The 23989-nt window shown below is 36.9% G+C and overlaps 1 pseudogene; it reads left to right on the top strand.

Annotated features, from left to right (window-relative positions):
* The window catches only part of LOC111821735 (60S ribosomal protein L12-like), a 40312-nt pseudogene extending 17945 nt beyond the window's left edge, over positions 1 to 22367 (top strand).
* Positions 22368 to 23989: the final 1622 nt, after the last annotated feature.

The raw sequence follows: 23989 nt of genomic DNA, 5'->3' as shown, positions 1-23989 counted from the left end.
GGAAATCATTTTTGGTGTTTTCTTTTCTTTTTGTTCAACTACCAAGTCCAGTTTTAATACCATGAAAGAGACTGGCTTCACACATTCTCTGTTCAATGTCCCACAGAAGATGCCCTTACGGATATTTCCTGATCAAAGCAAAGCAGTTCTGTGCTCTCTTACATACGACAGCACTTAAAATATTTGAAGAAACTATTTTATGCTTCTCAAGGACAACTTTTTCTACTTCAATTGCTCATCTAAGCCTTGTGTACCTTGAATTCTTACAAACCCTACAGGCTAAACTCAAACATCGCCATTGCAAAAATTCTCCCTACCCCAAACTGTGGCTGTGTTAATCATTACTTCCACCAGGTTGTTGATCCCTAGTTCTCTGATGCTATACAGTATCTATTATAATTAGCTGTTATTGTTTATTTAATCTCTTTCCACCTATAATGCTATCCATCTCTTGGGTAAAAATATATTAACTCATTTTTCAATTCCAGCACAAGTAATTAAAATGAAAATTAAAAGTCATAGACAATCAGTAAATTTACATTTGAAGGAATGAATAAGAGAATCATGAGCTCAATAAGCATTATCATCTCCAAGTTGAAAAGTCATCAATTTTCCAATATCTTTCCATGTCTCATTACATTAGATTTCCTATCTATCTGTTTTATAAGCCCTGGTGGTACAGTGGTTAAAGCAAATTGACTGCTAATCAAAAGGCTGGCGGTTTGAAACTGCGGCAGCTCCATGGGAGAAAGATGTGGCAACCTGTTTCCGCAGAGATTTACAGCCTTGGAAACCCTATGGAGTCACTAAGAATTGGAACTGACTCCATGCGACGGCAGTAGTTTTTATCTGTTTAAACATCTCAGTGCATGCTCACGAGTTCATGCTTTGCTTAACACGTGGCAAACAGAATTGGACAAAAAATGATCTTGATTTTGGAGTTAAACTTCCAATTAGGAGTTACTGCAGGATATTCATCTGGAAATGACATGTTGTATTATTTAGGAAAGTCTAGAATTTAGTAAAAAAAAAAGTACTTAAATTTTACATTTTTAATATTTAAAAAGTTTAAAAATAAAAGTGTAATTCTCATATAATACTCCAAGTTTGGTGTCAAGCAGGGCAGATATACTTAGTTTTCATTTGGGACCCGGAATAAAATTCATTCTATTACCCTCTACACATGACACATAAAGCCACCTGTTGGGATCATCAGCCAAAAGGAGAAATGCTACAGTGTCACAAACTTGAGAATTTTACTGACCAGGACTCAAAATTGCATGTATTCTTTTTGCTCACAGACTATTAGTTGGCACAGAGTCACCTGGCCAAAACTAAATGCAAGGGACCCTACAAAATGTAACCTAGTGGTGTACCTTGCAAGAAGAGGAAGCAAATTTTAAACAGTTTGGGGAACAGATAGTAGTCTCTGCCACCTATGCTGTAGAGACAGTCTTTGTCAATGTCTTAAATGAATTGCGGTAGGAAGGGATATTTAATAAAGTGAGATAATGACCTGACTGTGGAAGCCAATAAAACTTCAGAAAACTTTTGAGAGAGCACTATGGGAAAGACACTGTTTAAAATGCATATAAATATAGATTGATTATATATATATTCATTTAGATTATATATACATATTCATTTAAGAATCATAACACTATGAGTTATGTCTATGATAGTCTTAATTTTATAGAAGAAAAAAAGCTTAAGTCCAGAAACACTGTGTAAGCGCATAAATGCTCCCAGTCACACATGTGATATAAGACAGATCTAAGATTAAACAGTTTGTCTGACTCTGGTAGCTATACTTGGAACCATCACAATGTAGCCTTCCCTTGCCTATCCTGGCAGCAGGAGAAATAAAAAATAAATAAATAAGAGAAATTTCAAAGTAAAATAGGCTTTGGTAACAGACTGAACGCAGGAGAGTAAGACCCGTTGCCGCCATGTTGATTGCAACTCATAGCAACCCTATAGGACAGAGTAGAACTGTCCCATAGGGATTCCAAGGAAGGGCTGGTGGATTCAAACTGCTGACATTTAGTTAGCAGCCAAGACCTTAACCACTGAGCTCCACAGGAGAGTAAGGCGTAGCAATTTCTTTAAGATTTGATTATTCAACATATAAGTATATATTGAAATCTTAGTAAGATTATGTCACTCTACTAGATATAAGAATTATAATTGCAACTCTACACTTGAAGAGCGTGCGGTCATGAACAAAGTAGATTGCTTCACCATCTACACTTGAATAATAGCATCAATTCTTAACAAAACCTTTAATATGCTCCATCTTCATAGTCTTTGTTTGTCTTAGGCTGATTCTCCAGAGAAGTAAAACCAGTAAAGTGTATAAATATATATATATATAGAGAGAGAGAGAGAGAGATTTATATTAAGGAAATGGCTCATGTGGTTTTAGAGGCTGGAATGTCCCAAGTCCATGGGCCAGGTTGGAGGCTTCTCCTGATTCATGTAGCCACAGAGGCTGGCAAACCCAAGATCAGCAAGTAAGACAACAGGGCTCTGACTCACAGGCTGTGAAGACTGAAAAATCCCAAGATCAGCAGGCAAGACCGGGTAAGCTGCTAGTTCAAGTCCCAAGAACTGGAGATCAGATCACAGGAGCCAGCTGCAGGATTCAGAGTGAACAAAAGCCTATGAGCCTTGCCAGAAAGTCCACCTATATTGGATTCAGGCCACATGCCCAGAGAAATTCCCTTTGAACTGATTGGCTGCTCTCAGCAGATCAAATAATGGAGGTGATCACATATCAAATTTCATTATGGAGGTGATCACATCATTATATGACTGCCAAACTACATCATAACTGCCAAACCACTGAGAATCTTGGCCCAGTCAAGTTCACACACAACCTTAACCATCACGGTTCATAAAACATCGTTGTCTATTACTTTTATAAAAAGTAGAAGAAAAATTACCAGATATGTAATAAATGCTTAGTGCTTGTTGACGATGTTCATTCACAGGCTCTGCCTGTGGGAGAGCCAAGTATATGAAGACAACTGCTAAATTCTTTCAAACTCGGAAAACAAAATTACTATATAAAAATTTATGTCTAAGAGATGTTATATTTTGGACACAATTAAGTATGGACTTGGTTAAATTTTATTTTCTGTTTGCTTTAATTATTTAAGAATAAAATAGATTTTTGTATATTAAACTAATATTCTGCAACTTTGCCTATTTATTTTATTGGTAATACTGGTTGTTTTATAGATTCCATGGGATTTTTTATATCTAAACGATCATATCATCTGTGTTTTGCTGTTTTTAGTTGCTGTTGGTTGATTGTGACTCCTGGCCACCCCATGTGTGTCAGAGTATAAATGTACTCTATCTCTACAGGGTTTTTAAGGCTGTGACCTTTAAGAAACTGACCACCAGGACTGTCTTCTAAGGTGTCTCTGGGTGGGTTTGAACTGCTAATCTTTCTGGTAGTAGTAGAGTGCTTAATTATTTGTGCCACCAAGGGACTCCTGTTTTGTCTGTAAACAGAGACGATTTTATTTCTTACTTTCCAATTGTAATACCTTTTGAAATTTTTCTTGCATTACAGCAGTAGCTAGAACTGCCTGAGCAATGTTGAATAAAAATGGTGGAAGCAGACATCCTTGCTTTGTTCCCAGTCATAGGGAGAAAAATTCAGTGTTCCACCAGTTAATATTAGGTTGGCTGTAGGGTTTTTGTATATTTATTTGTTTGAGGAAATTCCCTACAATTTGTAATTTTCTGAGAGTGCTTACCACAAATAGATAGTGAATAATGAAAAATGATTCTACTGCTATAATGTAATTATCAGCTGTGTTTTCTCCTTGATTTTGATAATATATTGAATTACATTGATCTAATCTCAGCGTCTTGTTTTTCACCAATGCCTTCAGTGCAGCTTGGACTTCTTTCTTCAATACCATTGATTCTTTTTTTTTCATACAAAAATTTGTGCACACATTGTTATGTGACTGTAATTGCTCTCCCCCTACTGTGACAGCACACTCCTCCTTTCCATCCCTGGTTCCCATGTCCATTCAACCAGCTCCTAACCCTCTCTGCCTTCCCATCTCACCTCCAGACAGAAGCTGCCCGTCTAGTCTCTTGTATCTACTTGAACTAAGAGGCACACTCCTCATGAATATCACTTTATGTCCTACAGTCCAGTCCAATCCCTATCTGAAGAGTTGGCCTCTGATATTGTTTTAGTTCTAGGCTGATAGAGAATCCAAGGGCCATGCTTTCCAGGGTCCCTCCAGTCTCATTCAGACCATTATGTCTCATCTTCTTACTAGAATTTGAGTTCTGCACCCCATCTTTCTCCTGCTCCATCCGGGGCAATACCATTGATTCTTGATCATATGTAACCTCCTCAAATGGTTGAATGTTGACCAGTTATTTTTGGTACAGTGATTCTATGTATTCCTTCCATCTTCGTTTGATGCCTCCTGCATGATTCAATATCTTTTCCATAGAATTCTGCAATATGGCACCTTGAGGCTTGAATTTTTTCTTCAGTTCTTTCAGTTTGAGAAATGCTGACACTTGCTATTGCCAGTCTCTTTAAATTTAACCTTTCTAGTGGATCTGAAAAAGAAGCCCTGGCATCACGGTGGTTAAAGGGTGGCCATTTGAAACCACCAGCAGCTCTGTGGCAGAAAGATGTGGTAGTCTACTTCCATAGAGATTACAGCCTTGGAAACCCTATGGGGCCGTTCTACTCTGTTCTATAGGGTCACCATGAGTTGCAATTGATTCGATGGCAATGGGTTTGGTATTGTTTTGGTAGTGGGTTTGAAGAGGACCCTGTATGGTGCAAATGTTTTGCTCTCAGCTACCAACCCAAAATTTGGGGGTTCAAACCCAACCAGTAGTACTATGGAAGAAAAGTTTGGAATGGGATATAAATATATTCTGAGCTGATGGAAATGTTGTATCTTGATATCAGTGTTGCTTATATTGATATACATATATTTCTGCTCCTATCTCTACATCTACATTTATATATATCCTCAAATTGTACACTTAGTTTATGTTCTTTAATATATACAAATTATACCTCAATTCAAAAACATTATTAGTATTATACATAAAATCATACAATTTACGCATACACTTAAGATTATGATTTGAGTTTCATACATGTATACACTATAGCATTGCCTCCTCCATCCACGTCACATTGTTCAGTGTTTGAAATACCTAGATTCTAAAACTCATTGGATGATCTCAAAAAGGCCTTTGAGTATCATTCTAAGAATTTCTATTTTGCTTTATTTCTGTTTTACCCTTTCATTATTATTTGAGACTCATTTTTTTAATGGCTTTGATTTCTGCTTTTATTTCTACAATGTCTTTATTAACCAACACACTGGGGAGAAACAAAGTCTCAAATCCTAGCAACCTATACCAAACAAAAAAAAAAAAAACTCACTGCTGTCAAGTCAATTCTGACTCATAGTGAGCCTATAGGACAGAGTAGATAGGACAGAGTAGAACTGCCCATAGGGTTTCCAAAGCTGTTATCTTTACAGGCTCATACTGTCACATAGTTCTCCTGCAGAGTGGCCTGGTGGGTCCAAACTGGCCACCTTTTGTTTAGCAGTTAAGTGTTTTAACCACTGCACCCCAGGTCTCCTTAGCCACCTATGTTGTTGTTAGGTACCATTGAGTTGGTTCTGACTCACGGCGACTCCATAGTTGTCCTTTATTTTCTATAACTACGTGTATTCTGGTATAATTTCATACATAGAAAGTAATAATACAAACAATTGTCTCCAAACTATGTGGCATGCTTGATAAGACGAGAGATTCACTTTACAAAGTGAAAAATCAAACATTTTCATGACAGAAATATTTAGCTCCCAATCCTCTGTGCTATCAAAACTATTAGTTGCCTTCCCTCATCTTAAGGATGGAACTTGGTTGTTCATAAAACCCTCTCTTAATGAGGGATAGCTGGGCTAGTGACAGCTGATCATTGTGCTTCATTCTTTGCAAAAACCTACATTGACGTGATGAAGTGCTCTAATCCATTTCAGCCTCTCCTTTGTTGTCGAAAAATCTATTAACCTATGCGGAACGGTGGCCTTAAAGGTCAAAATGTCAGCATTTCTGATTGAGGGAGATCTATATTTTTTGTTTTGCTGATTTATACAAATTAAATGAATGAGAAAAAGGGCCACGCTTCTTTTTTTTTTTTTTTTTAAATTTCACCAAGAGAATATTTTTCGTTCGTCTCTCTGCCTGAATATTAATTCTGAGGAGAAAAGGTTCTTAGGTTCAGAGCACTAAAAAGAACAATAATAATAGTCTACATATGGCCATGTGTCAGGGCCTTCTTTGCCCTAGGATTCTTCCCTCTTCACCTGTGAAATATCAGAAGTATCACCCTTTGTGCCTTGATTAAGATGCATAGTTGTTTTCATATGCTTTGCTAGAATCAAGATAAGATGGGTACATTAGGACAAGCACATGGAAGCAAAACTAAGTCCTAGGAACATTCTATACCAGTCTCTATTAACTCATGCCTTCACTTTCCACACCTTCCTTATCCTTTACATACCTACCTTCTTCATTTACACTAAAATATATTCAAGGTATTTATGTCTTCTTCACCATTCTTAATTAAAACTTGTTAGATGTCCTCGAGTAGGTTCCAACTCATAGCGACCCTATGTACAACAGAACAAAACATTGCCTGGTCCTGTGCCATCCACTCAATCATTTCTATGTTTGAGCCCATTGCTGAAGTCACTGTGTCAGTCCATCTCATTGAAGGATCTCATTGAAGGTCTTCTTCTCTTTTGCTGACCCTCTATTTTACCAAGTATGTTGTCCTTCCCCAGGGACTGGTCCCTCCTGATAAAATGTCTAAAATATGTTAAGACGAAGTCTTGCTGTCCTCACTTCTAAGAAACATTCTGGCTGTACTTCTTCCAGGGCATATTTGTTTGTTCTTCAAACAAATTAAAACTTATTCTCAGAAAATGTCTGTTTGTAACCAGCAGAAATCTTCAACATATCAACAGCAGATAGAGCATTGGCACAGGACAGCCAAAACCGACAGCAGCTACCGTGCTGAAGCAAGCTCAGGAGCCCTTCTCTTTGTCTTGTAAGATATCTACCAGGGGATGGGAAGACTTATTATCATGTTTGAAATCACAGTGTAGCTAAGCTGCTTTTTTATGAGGTCAGCTATAAAATAATTTATAATTACACGCTTTTCATTGGCTCATTTGTCTGTGAAAATTTTGGGGAATGTTTTACTATAGAGGTTTAGGGAAATTTAGTTTCTGTTGTCTGAAGTACACTAGGCCTAGGGCTATATGCTGTGGACCCATATGAAACACAAAATCACTGAACTTCAAATGTCTATATCTCAGTAATTGGTCCAATGCTGTTGGTTATCACAATCTCAGTAAAACTGAAAAGTTAAAACATTTTATGTAAATAAATTAGTTCAAGATGTATTCATACAATATAACAATAAATTGTTTAAAAGTATTTTGTGAACCTTATGAACATGCTTTCAACACTTTCGAAGATACATGTAAAAATTCTGAATAAAACATTAGCAATATAATTCAGCCATATATCAAGAATAATACACTATGGCTAAATTTAATTTCAGAGACAGAAAGATGGTTTCAATACAAATCTATGTATCTATATAATCAATTATATTAACACATAAAGGAGAAAAAAAAGTATAAATATATCAAACATGTAGAATAGATATTTAACGTAAGCCACCATCATAAATATAACACTACACAAACATAATGGAAAGAAATTTTATAAATACTATAAGCTATGTAAAATTAGGAGTTAGCTAAGGCTGCCAGCTATCACCACCTATTATTTAACGTTGTCTTAGAGTTTCTAGCTGATGCATTAGACAAGAAAACTAAGTAAGAGTAGAAACATTGTAAAAGAAGATGCAAATTAGCTACTTTAATATGATTAGATTGCTTATTATTGAATTCTAGTAAACCTAAGGGATTTTAGTAAAATCTGCCAGAGAAATTTAAAAAAGTTGATAATTTTGCTGCAAGCAATATTAATATGTAAAATCAATTATTTTTTATACTGGCAATATGTTCCCAGTAGTATAAATTGGGAAAAGATGTCATTCACAATGTACTTGAAAAAGTGTGTAGGATTTACAAGGAGCCATAGTGGTGTAGTAGTTAAAGTGATCAACTGCCAACCAAAAGGTCAGCGGTTCAAAACCACCAGCGGCTCTGTGGGAGAAAGATATAGCAATCTGCTTCAGTAGAGATTTACAACCTCAGAAACCCTGTGAGGTCACTATGAGTCAGAATCCACTTGATGGCTGTGGGTTTTTTTCTTTTTTTTGGTTTATAAGATATACGTTAAAATCTTAGTGAACTATGCAAAAGGGATCTAAAGAAATGGCAAAACTTATGTTCTTGATTCTGAAACTAACAGATATTAATCTTCCAATTAAGTTTAATTTTCCAACTAATTCTCTTCCCCTCCCCTCACCCCTTGGATAAAATAATTTTAGCATTTATATTGCAAAGTAATGTCTTACAAGTTCCAAGAAGAAAATGAAAAAGAAAATAGAGGAGGAGGAGGAAGAGGAAGGGGAGGGAGAGAAGAAGGGTAGTGTTAAATTGTCAGTTATAACATTATACTATAATGTTACTATAATAACATCAATGTGGCACTGGCATTGGAATAGATGTATAGAGCAGAGCCACAGAATATAATATGCAGAGATAGATCTCAGAATATAGAAGAATTTATTACATGAAAAATGATATTTCAATTCATTGGGAAAGGGTGCATTGTGTATTAAATTGTTCTGGTCCAAATGACTATACACACAGAAGAAAATAAAGTTGTATCCATACCATGGGGGCAGAAGGGAAAAAATCACTAATAGAAAAATCTAAACAGATACATGTACAATCTAAGAGAATGGTATATATTATTATACTATTAACTAAAACTACTAGAAACTATTAAAATACAACAAAATAAACACATCTATTTGGAGAAATTATACAGAAAATATTCTATTGGTAAAGAGTTTAAATTCTAGAATACACATGAGCTCTTATAAATCAACAAGGAAAATACCAGCAACCCAGTACATAAATAGGCCAAGATTTCGAATAAGCGATTGTGAAAAAAGTATATCCAAATGGTATCAAGCATGTGAAAACATACTTAAAATCAATAGTAGTAAAGAAATTGCCAATTCAGGTTACATGCGATATTTTTTAAACCTACCAGACTGGCAAAAACTAAAAACAAGCAAACTATTAACGGCTGGCAGGGTGGGAAAAATAGTATTTTCCTACATAGAGTGTGGTAGAGTGTGAAATTACCCATACTTTGAAAATCAAACTGAAAAAAATATGTTAAATTTTAAAATTATTTTACCTATCACCTTACTGTTGTTGTTAGGTATTGTCTAATTGTTTTTTTGACTCATAGTGACCCCATGTGACAACATAGAATGGCTCCATAGTGTTTTCTAGTCTGTAATGTTTTATAGGAGCAGTTACCAGGTCTTTCTCCCACGGAATAGCTGAGTGGGTACGAACCGTCAACCTTTCAGTTAGCAGTAAACTCTTAACCCTTGTGCCATCACGACTCCTTTCTATCACTCTAGGAAGCCCGATTCTACAAACGTACTCCTTCAAGCTTTAGAACACAAAATAAACATATAAGAAAATTCACTGCAACATTTTTGTACAAATAATATGCAAGCTTATTTTTTGTGTGTTTGTTTATCAAAGTATAACAAACACATCCACACCATGAGGTAATAAGCAGCCATTAAAAATTATTTGCTTAAGGTCTAACAATTGACTTGCAGAGTATTGCAAAATTTATTGTTGAGGAGAGAAATGCATTATGTAGAAAAATATGTCAAGCATATATATATATAGTAAAATAATGGCATATATTCTGTTACAAACATATAGATTTATGTATGACAATAGAAAAACCATGGAAACATGCACATTACATGACTAATTTGGTTTACACAGAAGGAAAAAAGGAGGTGAGAGAATTGAGAAAGAAAAGACAGCATTTTAAAAACAACTCCATTAAAATCAGTCTATACTTATGCAAAAGTTAGTATATATGCATAAGTAACTGAGTGGTGTGGAATCACCTTATTAAAAGAGCAGTTTGGCCTTTTGGTCCTGGTTCCTAAAACCTGCCTGATCTGACCTTTACTGAGACTGGCTGGCGGGCCCCACCCTATAGTTGACATTTACATGAATTGGTGGGGGGCCCACCAGTGATTGATAAAAACTGAAGAACATAGAGGCTCAGAGAGGGCCTTCTGATCGATGAGAGCCAGGAGAGGGGCACATCTTTTGGACACAATGGCTCTGCACTATGACCCTCCCAGACTCTGTATAACTGTGACAGCAAAAGAAGTGGTGGCTGCAATGGTACTAGAAAAGGTGGAGACAAGGAACAGACCCAGACGCTAAGCCTGAGGCCATCCACAGATCAGGTGCTGTCCGAGAGCTGACCTGGAGCTGGCCAGGAGGAGCCAGGAGCCAGCTGAGGGGAGAGGCCAATAGCCGAGACCACCAAGTAACATCATTGATTTTCCTGTTCGAAAGTTTCCTGATGGGCAAGAATGAACACTGGTTTTTGGGAAGGGTAAATGGGTCCTCTTTGAGCCGTAAATGGATCCCCTTGAGATGCTGAGGCCCCATGCTTTGCCACCTTCTGAACCTCACCTAATGCATATCTGTTTGTATCTTCTGTTTATATCCTATGTTATACTAAAGTTGTTATTGCAGATATGGTGTTTCCGTACATTTGCTATGATCCTTACAATGAATCACTGAACCCTAAAGAGAAAGAGTGCCATAAGGGGTATGGCTGATAACAGAAATGGTGAAGAAATTGGAGCATGATGGTATATTTGACTTCTGCCTCATAGTAACCAGCTTAGTACTGATTCCTATGGACAGGGTTATCATTTCAGTAGTTTAAGACAGTTGTATTTCAGTGACTTTACATTAAACTTACAAATAGTTGGAAAGAATTAAAAAAACAAAAAGTATGGAAGAACTTCAAAGAAAGTACCTCACAATAGATAGTAAGCAGTTCAGTATATGAAGCCCATTATTCTTGCCTTTGCTTCGGTATACTATTAAAGATTATTTAATATTGAAAGATTTCACCTCATGATGTTAAAAATTAATAAAATCACTTTATTGCTTAACTTTGCATATAATGCTCATGACATATGAATATCTTAAAAGATGATCAGTTAGAAAAGTAAATAGATAAATGGCTAAGTAGCTGTCAGTTGCAGTTTGGATTGACAGTATCATATACAATTTTGCTTTAATAGCTGTTACATTTCAAAAGTTTCATTTCATCTATGACAGACTATCAAACACAGGGAAGAGTTCTATTTTTTTAATAAATACTAACTCATTTATGTAGATTTTTAAACATATTAATCTCAGAAAATTTGGGAGGATATTGCCGTGTTTTTACACAAATAACATGCACCTTCTATGTTTGTTTGCCAACAGTGCCTTCCTCCCATAAGGTATTTTCATAAGCTCTGCTATGTCAATTTTTTTTTACATGTTGTTGTAAAAAATTACCATAACACCCTTACAAAAGTACTTCTCGGGGGGAAGGTGCAGTTGGCAAACAAACATATTTATGTAAGTTATTTGCATAAAAGTACTGTATATAATGTACTTACTGGCACTTATTTTATGTGTGATAATAAATGTTTCACCTTAGAACAAAGTTAAAAATAATCCTTTTATGTTATTTTATTTCTTAAAACCTATTTCTTCATCAAAAATTAAAATGACACAGAGATACAATAAGAATCATTCTGACTAAGAAAGATGGAAATATAGTCACCTGAAAGGGAAATGGGAAAAAAAGTAGTATGACATAGGAATAATAAAGATTACAAAAACTGAGATCATCCTCTGAAATTGTCAGCCTTCATTCTCTTGTAATTTGGATTTAGTAGAAATAACACTTTGCGTTAAAGTGAAACAGAAGAATGCCACCTGAGAAGCACAACTGGGGTCACCTTGAATCTTTAGGGAAGTCTTTGCTTTATTACAGTAGTGTCTTATGTTGAGTTCTTTAGAGAAGCAAAACCAGTGAAGCACATACATATATATTAAAGAGTGAGTAAGAGAGAGAGAGAAAGAGAGAGAGAAAGAGGGAGATTCATATCAAGGAAAAAGTTCACGCAGTTGTAGAGATTGGGAAGTCCCAAGTCCGTGGGTCAGGCTGGAGGCTTTTCCTGACTCACATATCTACAGGGCTGAGGAACCCAAGATCAACAGGTAAGGTGCTGGTTCAAGTCCAAGGAAACAAAGATCAGATGAACAATCCAGAGAGAGAAAAAGCCAGTGACGTTTGCCAGAAAATTCCCATATATTGGTTGCAGGCCACACCCCCAAAGGAAACTCCCTTTCAACTGATTGGCTGCTCATAGCACAAACTCATCATGGAAGTGATTACATCATTTCATAGTTGCCAAACTGCATCATAACTGCCAAACCACTGAGAATCATGGCCGAGAAAAATTGATACACAACTTCAACCATCACAGATAGTTACAGTTGCTAGGACAACTGCTAAAGAATATTTGTCTTTTCTAACTTCTAGAAATTTACATTTTCAAAGTCCACATCAGAAACATATGGCTATTAGAAATATAATAAAAATAATTCCAAACTTGAGTCTGCAATGTAGATTTTGTAAAGAAAATATACTATTTTTGAAAATGGCCTTTAGTTAAACCAAATATATAATGCTATGATGAACTCTGCTTTTGCAATTAAGAAAAATAGGAATTTTGTATAGATTATGGAATAGTATTAACTGGTCTTCCTTGTAGGTGTATGGATATTATCCTATCACTGACAGTGTTGTACTTCAGGATAGATCTTGAAATGGTCTTTTATATGATGAACTCACTGCCTGTCCTCTTCAATTTGTCATTCCCGGCATGGTATACCACATGATTGTCTGAATCAAAATAGCCAATACTAGTCCATTTTAGTACAATAATGCCTAGGATATTGGTCTTTATGTGGTCCATTTCATTTTTGACGACTTCCAATTTTCCTAGACTCCTACTTTGTATAATCCATGTTCTGATTACTCATAGATGTTTGCAACTGTTTCCTCTCATTTTCAGTCATGCCATATCAGCAAATGAAAGTCTCGAAAGCTTCACTCCATCCATGTCACTAAGGCTGACTCTACTTTGAGAAAGTGGCTCTTCCCCTGTCATCTTTTGAGTGCCTTCCAAACTGAGGGCCTTATCTTCTGGCACTATATCAGCAATGCTCTGCTGCTATTCATAAGGCTTTCACTGGCCTATTTTTTTCAGAAATAGACTGTCAGTCCTTCTTCCTAGTCTGTCTCAGTCTGGGAAACTGTCCACCAAGTGTGACCTGGCTGGTATTTGAAATACCAGTGGCAAAGCTTCCAGTATCACAGCAACACCCAAGCCACCACAGTACAAGAAACTGACAGACACGGGGAAGATTTTTATCAACTTCTGTAGTCTGAAATTGATCAAACATGCAATCAGGTCATACTGATAGTTACTGGTGATTTGAATGCCAAAACAGGACACAAAGAAGAAGGATAGGTAGTTGGAAAATATGTCCTTGGTGATAGAAACAATGCTGAAGATTGCATGATAGAATTTTGCAAGACCAATGACTTCTTCATTACAAATACCTTTCTTCAACAACATAAACAGTGACTATACACATAGACCTCACCTGATGGAGTTCACAGGAATCAAGTCGACTATTTCTGTGGAACGAGACAATGGAAAATTTCAATATCATCAGTCAGAACAAGCCCAAGGGCCGACTGTAGAAGAGATCATCAATTGCCTGTATGCAAGTTCAAGCTGAAGTTGAAGAAAATTAGAACAAGTCCACAAAAGCCAAAGTATGACCTTAAGTATTTCCCACCTGAATTTAGAGACCGTCTCAAGAATAGATTTGACACATTGAACACTAATGATTGAAGACCAAACAAGTTGTAGAATGACATCAAGGACATCATATATGAAGAAAGCAAGAGGTCATTAAAAAGACCGGAAAGAAAGAAAAGAACAAAATGGATGTCAGAAGAGACTTTGAAAGTTGCTCTTGAAGCTAAAATGAATGGAAGAAATGATGAACTAAAAGAGCTGAACAGAATATTTCAAAGGGCGGCTTGAGAAGACAGAGTAAAGTATTATAATGAAATGTGCAAAGACCTGGAGTTAGAAAACCAAAAGGGGAAGAAGATGTTCATCATTTCTCAAGTTGAAAGATCTGAAGAAATAATTCAAGCCTCGAGTTGCAATATTGGAGGATTCTAAGGGGAATATATTAAATGATACAGGAAGCATCAAAAAGAGTTGGAAGGAATACATGGAGTCACTATACTAAAAAGAACTGGTCAATGTTGAAACATCTCAAGAAGCAGCATATGATCAAAAACTGCTGGTACTGAAGGAAGAAGTCCAAGCTGCCAAAGACATTGGCAAAGACAAGGTTCCAAGAACTGGCTGAATATCAATCAAGATATTTCAGCAAATGGATGTAGCACTGGAAGCACACACTTGTCTATGTCAAGAAATTTGGAAGAGAGCTACCTGGCCAACCAACTGGAGGAGATCCACATTTATGCCTATTCCAAAGAAAGGTGATCAAACAGAATGCAGAAATTATTGAAGAATATCGTTAACATCACACACAGGTAAAATTTTGCTGAAGAGAATTCAAAAGCAGCAGTACATCCACAGGGAACTGCCAGAAATTTGAGCCTGATTCAGAAGAAGTCGTGGAACCAGCGATATCATTGTTGATGTCAGTTGGATCATGGCTAAAAGCAGAGAATACCAGAAAGATGTTTAAATGTGTTTTATTGACTATGCAAAGACATTTGACCGTGTGGATCATGACAGACTGTGGATATCATTACAAAGAATGAGAATTCCAGAACACTTAATTGTGCTCATGAGGAATCTGTACTTAGACCAAGAGGCAGTAGTTTGAACAGAACAAGGGAAAACTGTGTGGCTTAAGTCAAGGAAAGTGTGTATCAGTGTTGTAACTTTTCGTCATACTTATTCAGTTGTATGCTGAGCAAATAATCCAAGAAACTGGACTATACTAAAAGAATGGGGCATCAGGGTTGGAGGAAGACTTATTAACAACATGCTATATGCAGATGACACAACCTAGCTTGCTGAATGTGAAGAGGACTTGAAGCACTTAATGGTAAAGATCAAAGATCACAGCCTTCAGTATGAATTGCAACTCAACCTAAAGAAAACAAAAATCCTCAAACTGGACCAGTAAGCAACATCATGATAAACAGAGAAAAGATTGAAGTCATCAAGAATTTCATTTTACTTGGGTCCACTACCAAAGCCCACAGAAGCAGCAGTCAAGAAATCAAACGATGCATTACATTGGGCATATCTACTGCAAAAGACCCCTTGAAAGTGTTGTTGAAAAGCGAAGATGTCACTTTAAGGACTAAGATGCACCTGACCCAAGCCATGGTGTTTTCAATTGCCTCATATGCATATGAAATCTGGACAATGAATAAGGAAGACCAAAGAAGAATTGATGCCTTTGAATTATGGTGTTGGTGAAGAATATTGAATACACCATGGACTGCCAGAAGAATGAACAAATCTGTCAGGGAAGAAGTACAGCCAGAAAGCTCCTTGGAAGCAAGGATGGTGAGACTTCATCTCAAATAATTTGGACATGTTATCAGGAGGGATCAATCTCTGGGGAAGGAGATCATGTGTGGTAAATAGAGGGTCAGTGAAAAAGAGGAAGACCCTCAATGAGATGAATTGACACAGTGGCTGCCACAATAGGCTCGAACATAACAACGATTGTGAGGGTGGTGCAGCACCAGGCAGTGTTTTGTTTTGTTGTTTACAGGGTCGTTATGAGTCGGAATGGACTGGATGGCACCTAACAACAATAATAACGACATGGAATAGTGGAAAGCCCCCTAGAACCAGAAAACTTGTTTAGATTTGTTTTTGATACAAATGAACCATTCTGTTTTAGGAAAATTACTTAATATCTCTTATCATCTACATTTTGTGTTCTATATACCCCAGTTTACCTTGGTGTCATGGATTGAATTATGTCCCCCCAAAAATCTGTGTATCAATTTGGCTTGGCCATGATTCCAGGTATTGTGTGATTTTTCTATATGTTGTAAATCCTGCCTCTATGATGTTAATGAGGGAGGATAGGTGGCAGTTGTGTTACTAAGGCACGACACAATCTACAAGATTGGATTGTGTGGACACCTCATACCACCAAGAAAGCAGTGCCAGGAGCAGAGCGTGTCCTTTGCACCTGAGGTCCCTAAGCGGTGAAGCTCCTAGTCTGGGGGAACACTGATGAGAAGGCCGACAGAGAGAGAAAGCCTTTCCATGGAGCTGACACCCTGAATTTGGACTTTTAGCCTACTTTACTGTGAAGAAACAAATTTCTCTTTGTTAAAGCCATCCACTTGCGGTATTTCTGTTGTAGCAGCACTAGATGACTAAGACACTTGGATAAACCCAGTTTATGTCTGTGTCCCAGTATAATTATTAAATATGTCCCTTTCACTCTGAAAAGTGTTTTGGTTGGTATAATAAATGATATTATCATCCTGCTTGTGTATATCCACCTTTGCATGGTAGTTAAGCTTCTCTGAAGCTTATCCATGGAACCCATAGGAAATTAGTTCTTTAAGTTTTATGTGTATAGAGATCTCCTGAGTGTTTGTCACATATCACATGTGGATTCCTGGGCCCTCCTTCCAGAGCCTTTTGTTCAGCAGTTCTGATATGGGTAACAGGAGTCCTTGTATTCGCTGACAGTGGCCCTCGCTATTCTCCAGCTCTGCTCTGATTTTGAGTACATAGTAGGAGTGTTTCTTCTGGCTCCTTTGTGGTTGGGTGGGGCATATAACTAGTTGTGCCTATCGAGTTGAAAGCAGAAATGTTGTGTGTCACTTCTGGGCTGGGTTTTTTTTTTGAACAGTGACAGAGGACATTTAACACGACAGCTTATCTGGCAGCCTGATTCTTTGGTTGACTGCTATTAGCAGAGTTTCCTTCCCTGCTAACACATGATAATGGTCATAGAGTATGAGCAAGAAATAAACCTTTGCTGTTTTAAGCATCTTGTTTTTTTTTTTTTTTTTTTAACTTTAGCTAGACCTAGCCTATCTCGATGGATACACAGGTATTGCAATCCACATATTGGATAGAAAATTTATTGGTCAAAATTAATACTTTCTATACTAGAAGAATTCCAATTGATTATACTTTCCAATAGGTAAAGATTAGATAAGAGGAAAAGGAATAAAAGAGTTTCAAAAGATATTTTCAGAGAGATAGACAAAACAAAAACAGAGGGAATTTAGAAAAGCAAGTGTTTCATAAACATCAAATGGTCACATATGTCAAATATTTAGAAGTTAAGTAGAATGAGGAATGGAGATATGCACTGAATTTCGTTACATGAGGCCGTTTCTGTGCTTGGGAAGGACAGATTTTTTTGAAGAACATTGTTAAATTGATGTTTTGTAAGGTATTTAGATAGCCAGTTTAAATGTGTTATTTGGGGAAGATAGGTAATATTGGGAAGGATAATTTTGATGATATAAGAGACTAGAGAAATGTTTTTCAATCCTGTACACTGGAATTGCCTGGGGAACATTAAAAAAAAATGTCCAGAAACTACCACTGGACAATTAAACTGGAATCTCTGGGTATAAAGCCAAAGGATTGCATTTTTAAAAACACCGTGTATAATTATAATGTACAGTCACAGTATGAGAACTACTGAGAAAAATATTTGAATCCAAATGGGAGGAGCCTGGGAGACTGAAAAGTCCTCTGAGATAATTGATAGTAAAACGATCCTAAGGATCCTAAAGAATATGAAGTGGAGAGATGAATCTTAAATAAGAGAAGGCATTTTTTTCCCCACATTATAGCATCAGGGAAAGAGGTGAGTGTTTATAGTGATGCTGGTGTGTTTATTGGAGAGAGAAAGTTGACAGAGTTTGCATCTTATAGAAATGTCTATTTTTATCAATGAAGCAGGGGAAAAGTAATATTCTGAGTATAAAGAGATACAAGGAGATCAGAGGTTTATGGAGAGCTAGCTTACTGGAGAAATCTTGTGATCTTTCTGGGAAATGTCATGGTCCTTTATAAAGCTGAAGCCCACAAATTGTTAAAAATCTTCCCAGATATGAGATTCTTTTCCAGAAGCGTTTAGCTACTAGATTGTAGGCAAGGGCAAAGTTGCTGATAGAGTTCATTGTGTACGTAGATTTGTCACAGGGTTGTAATGGAAAAAAACTATGGTGCAAGAAGAGATTTGGGAACTGTGATTGATACTGCTGGTTCACTCCAGGTGAGATGTCTTCCTGACTCTGGTGCCTGAGGCTCATTTCCACCCAGGCTCCTGGAGATGTCACTGACATTCATCCCAGACTGGCTAAAAGGCAAGGCATAAGTTAGTCAAGAGACTAGTGGCTCCAGGAGGAGAATGATCAGCTGATTCACCATATCCTGGAGTATTGCAACAAGGGCCAGGTGAACAAGTGTGTCCAGTACCAACATGTGTTACGTAGAAATTTCATTTATTTGGCTACCATTGCAGATGTCAGCTCACCAGTGCATCAAAAACAAAGAAATAATCTTACAGTTGGCTGTTGTGAGATGTAATTGAATGTAACCCATCTCCTACAAAATGGAGACAGGATCATTACCAACTCAGCTGCTTAAAATATGAGTGAAACCTCTATGGTTCTTGTAAAATGTAAAGAAAGCTACTAAATTAATATTATTCTTAATGCAAATATTTATTTTAACAACTTAGCAGATCTGTCAAAGTTGACATTGGTGTCCTCTTTCCTGAAATTGTAATATGTTTGAGTAACAAAGACGTCCAGGCTACCTTTTTAGTTTCAGTCCAAAAAGAAAACTGGGTAGGTGTCGGACTATCAGAAGGAACTGTTGAGACTCCAGACGAAGACCTTGCCAAATGGACATGAAACTGTGTGCCCCCTTCTACCAGTTTAAAGCTTTGGTGCCTTTCACTGCTCTTTTCAGGTTGCTTTGAAATAAAGTTTACTTTTCCTGAAAGACTGATGTTGGGGTGTAGAAGTCTTCATGTAATAAGCATTCTGTCCAGAAAAACTGCAAGGACTTAAAGTATTTATATAACAACACTACCATTATCATACCCAAAAAAATTAGTAATAATTCTTAATTATTATCTAATAACATCTAACACTAGTAGATGATGTTCAATTTTCAAAAAAAAAAAAAAAAGTAAGAGAAGATTTAGTTATTTTAAGATTGCGATTGAAAGGAGGATCTTTGGGGCTTGGAATTAAGGCTGGTCATGGAGGAAATAAAGGGAGGATGACTTATACGTCATATACTGATGGTCTCCATGATGCACAAAGACAAAAAAATAGGGAGGAGATTGCGGCCAGAGAATGACATATTGTAGTTAATAATTTTGGAGGTGGAATAGTTATGAGTTATTGGAGAATATAAGACCAGGTGGCAGAAGAATATTGGAGAATAAATTTTTTGGCGATGAGGAGACAGAGGCACTGACTTGCTAGTGTTTTTTTTTTTTGAAAGATCATCTTCATGGACATTAATACATTAGAATAATGACAAGAGCTAGTGTGTAGAGAAGAGGTTTACAAGTCTTCAGTGATTGATGTGTAACGATTTGGAAATGTGGCGACTGCTGCAATGAGGAGGGAGAAGTGGTGGTACACATAGATGTGATTAACTCACCCAAGAACAGAATCCATGAAGTTGGGAGGGAAACTACTGGGAAAATGCATTGGAGAGCTGTGAGGACCGCATCTCTACTATCTGAACTTGAGGTACATAGGGAAAGACAGTTATGGCAGAACATCCTAGAACATCCATTTTCAATTACAATATGGTGGCAAAAACATTGAGATATCATGGGTTCATGAACATTATAGTGGGATAATAGAAGCTGGGAGAATGTTGGGAGGAAATTAACCCTGAAAAAGTTCTTTTCTTTAGGCCTTTAACACTAGGATTTCTGCTTATTTGTGAGAGGTGGCTAGAGTGTCTTCTGCTTTTGGGAAGAATGGTGAGTTTTGCCAGACAACTTCTAACCATCTTTTCTAGTGCTCTAAGGCTTGGAGTGTTCTTGAGTTTACATGAAAATATCAGTACTTTAAAGTTGCCTAAGGTAATTACATAATATAGTGATGATATGGGAAGTAATATGGCTAAAACCTAAAATAGAAAAGATTTAGGAGTGCCTAATAGGATATAGGCTACTTTCCTGAGAGACAGAGTTCTGTCTACATGGCAGAAGCATCCTATTAAGTGTTTTAAGCTGCTTCAGTTGCTGTTCTCTCCTTTGTAAGAGGTGAGTATAGAAATAATGTAAATGAATCTCACTGGGAGGTAGAATTCTTTATAAGGTCACATAAACCTTCTCAACACTTCCCAACACTTACATAGAGACACATATGAAGCATTTACATACTGACAAGATAATTTTGTATTGAGTCAGGTGATAAGGACAAAACTTTACTGTGTACATTTGCCTTGTATGACTAAATGTTGCCTTTTACTTTCTATTATATTTTCTGAGACCTAAAACACAAACATTAAAACAAATGAACCCCACCTAGTTGAATTTGTATTTTAACACTTTTATCTTGAATTCTGATAATATTTTCTTATAAAGATTTCACCACAGAAATTGTTTAAACTTTTAAGTGAAAACTTTTAAAATAACATGCATTTTTTTATCAATCAGGAGATAAAACACACACCAATAATTTGATCTGGGACAATTTTATGTCAGTCATTTTTGACTGGTAAAAGAAGTCAGCTAATAAAAGAGGTAAAAGAACACTCTAGGAATACAGAAATAGCAAATACACCTACCACCTCTAGGCTAAGAAAGAATGAACAAGGAAGAGACTAAGAATTTAGGAGAACAACCCCTGCCTCATCTCCAACCATCCTAACACTAAGATTCTGAACTTGTTGGAGGGTGTGTGGCTGCCACAGAAATAAAAACTTGCCAGAAGGAATAGGACAGAACTGTAAGGGTGGTTCATCAGGAGGCAAAGGAACTCACCAGAGGATGTGGGCAGGCCAAAGCTGGTTTGTAATAATGGTCAGTTGGATGCACAAGAAACTTGCTGCAAAGTACAGGTGAGCTGGAGCTGGTCTGAGGATCACTGAGGTAAGCATCACTGGACCTCCTGCAGGCTAATCTGCTGGCAGTGATACCATAGAAATAATAGCATATCATAAGCTGGGAGAAAGGCATCTTACTTTTGCTATAGCCTTGCAGTGACTCCCCAGTGCCCTCCGTGAAAAGGTTTACTATTTCTCTAGCTGGCAAATAATAAATGTTTACAGAGTCCAGCTCCAGAATCAAAAAGCATGATAAAGGAAAAAAAAAAAAAAAGAATCATGGATGAGGAACTGAGAGGTAGTACATTGACAACTGCCACAGCTTCTATGTAGAAAAACCAGAAAATAATTTCCAATCTTGGGGTCTCAAAAGTAGTTAAAATTAACGACCATATTCATTCAGTTTATCTATCAGATTTTATGCTTCAAAATATCCAATTCTCAAAGATAAATAATATTTGAGTAATTAAAAAATATGAGCAATGTTTTATATTAAAATGTCAGTTCAAACTTAGACTTTTAGCTTTTTGCAAGCACTAGGCCTAGGTTCAACTTTCCTTGTTTGTCCTGCTTCTAGGTTCATCTGACACCAGCCTTCTTCACCATGCTGCCCTCAAGCCTAGTGAGATCAAAGTCCTGTACCTGAGGTGCACCAGTGGAGAAGCTGGTGCAACACCTACTCTGACCCCCAAGACTGGCCCTTGGGGTTTGTCACTAAGAAAGGTCAGTGGTGACATTGCCAAGATACTGGTGATTAGAAAGATCTAAAGATTAGAGTGAAGCTGACCATTCAGAACACACAGGCCCACATTGAGATGGTACCTTTTGCCTCTGTCCTCATCATTAAAGCTCTCAAGGAACCACCCAGATACAGAAAGAAGCAAAAAAATATTAAGCACAGTAGAAATTTACTTTTGAGGCTATTGTCAACATTGTCTGACAACGTGGTGCTGATCTTTAGCCAAAAAATTCTCTGGAACCATCCGAGGATCTTCCCAGTCTGTGGGATATGGTGTTGATTCACCACCTTCATGGCATCATAGATGACATCAACAGTGGTGCAGAGGTATGCCCAGGTAGTTAAGAACTACAAAACAACATATTTAAATAAAGGATCATTTGATAACTGTTATGAATTGAATTGTGTCCAACCCCAAAATATATGTTGAAATCCTAACCTTGTACCTGTATATATGACCCTGTTTAGAAATAGGGGTTTTTCTTTCGTTATTTTAATGAGGTCATATGGGTATAGGTTGAGTCCTAAACCTAATCACTTCTTAGGAAGAAGGAGAATAGACACAGAGTTACACACTGGGTGAAGACAGAGGCTAAGGAACACCATGAAACTCCAAAGAACTTTCAGGGCTACTGACAAAGAAGGACCTCCTCCCAGAGCTATGCCCTAAATTTGACTTCTAGACTCCTGAACTGTGATAAAATAAATTCCTGTTCTTTGAAGTTAACCACTTGTGATATTTGTGTTACAACATTAAGACAATAGCAACAAAAACAAACTTAGACATGACTGAAGAGTATAGTAAACTTTAATACATAAAGATTGAATTTACTTTTATAAGTGAGGATTTCTATTTTATAAATCATTTGAAACATGATACACCAGTTTTGCACGTTGATGTAAATGGAGGCAGGGTTTCATAGATCACTGTGTACAAATGTTCTATCTATGGCTACCATCTCATATCACTTCAATACAGTTCTTTTTGGTTAATTGAACTTCTTCCTTTGCTTACTTTTTGGAAATGTAAATACTCCACAAAGGATTACCCTGTTTAACTGTTGTCAGCTACTACCTGTAAAGACAAGTATATTTGTATTTTTAAAACAGATATTTCTATGCATACGATCAAAACTTACAAACCTTACTTTTCATAGAAATCTGAAAACTTACTTTTATTGGGAGCCAAAAGCACTTAAATCTTGACCTAAATCCCTATGTGTTAATTATTCCAAATTTTCTCAGGGTTTGGTATCTCAATGTGGATTTGAACATCATGTTGCTCAATTGCCCATATGTCACAGTTGAGAGATGGGCAAGAATGAGTAACTCGTGATCAAGTTTACTTACTGCAGGAGCATAATTAGACCCAATTTATCCAACCACCAGGTCTAATTTGCCTTTCCTGTTAATATTAGAGATGTAAAATGAAGACAGAGTCCCTGAGTGGTGCAATGTGTTAAGTGCTGGATTTGAATTCATCCAGAGGCATCTAGGAAGAAAGGCATGGCAATCTTCTTCTGAAAGATCATAGCCAATGAAAACCCTAAGGGGCATTTTCTATGTGGTCACCATGAGTCAGAATTGAATTGATGGCAATTTTTTTTTTTTTTTTTTTGAAAAAGAAGAAAATGGACAAAAGAAAGAAGTGGAAGAACTTTAAATGGTGCACAGAGGATCACGAGAGGAAAAGTAGGATTATTGTGATAAATACCTCAGAATTTTAACTGTGTCCTAATTTTACATTGATAATTGTACATAAATCCATCTAATTGTTTGAAAAAATATTCAGTTAAACAATCAGCTGGATTTTGTGGCCACTGCTTTTATTGGCATCTCTGTCTTACAGAAGGAGCCCTGGTGGAACAGTGGTTAAATGCTCAGCTGCTAGCCAAAATGTCAGTGGTTCGAACCCATCAGCTGCTCTGTGGGAGAAAGATGTGGCAGTCTGCTTCCATAAAGATGTG

The sequence above is a fragment of the Trichechus manatus genome, unplaced genomic scaffold (genome assembly GCF_000243295.1).
Source record: "Trichechus manatus latirostris isolate Lorelei unplaced genomic scaffold, TriManLat1.0 scaffold00101, whole genome shotgun sequence".
NCBI lineage: Eukaryota > Metazoa > Chordata > Mammalia > Sirenia > Trichechidae > Trichechus > Trichechus manatus.
This window is presented reverse-complemented; position numbering and strand designations above follow the sequence as displayed.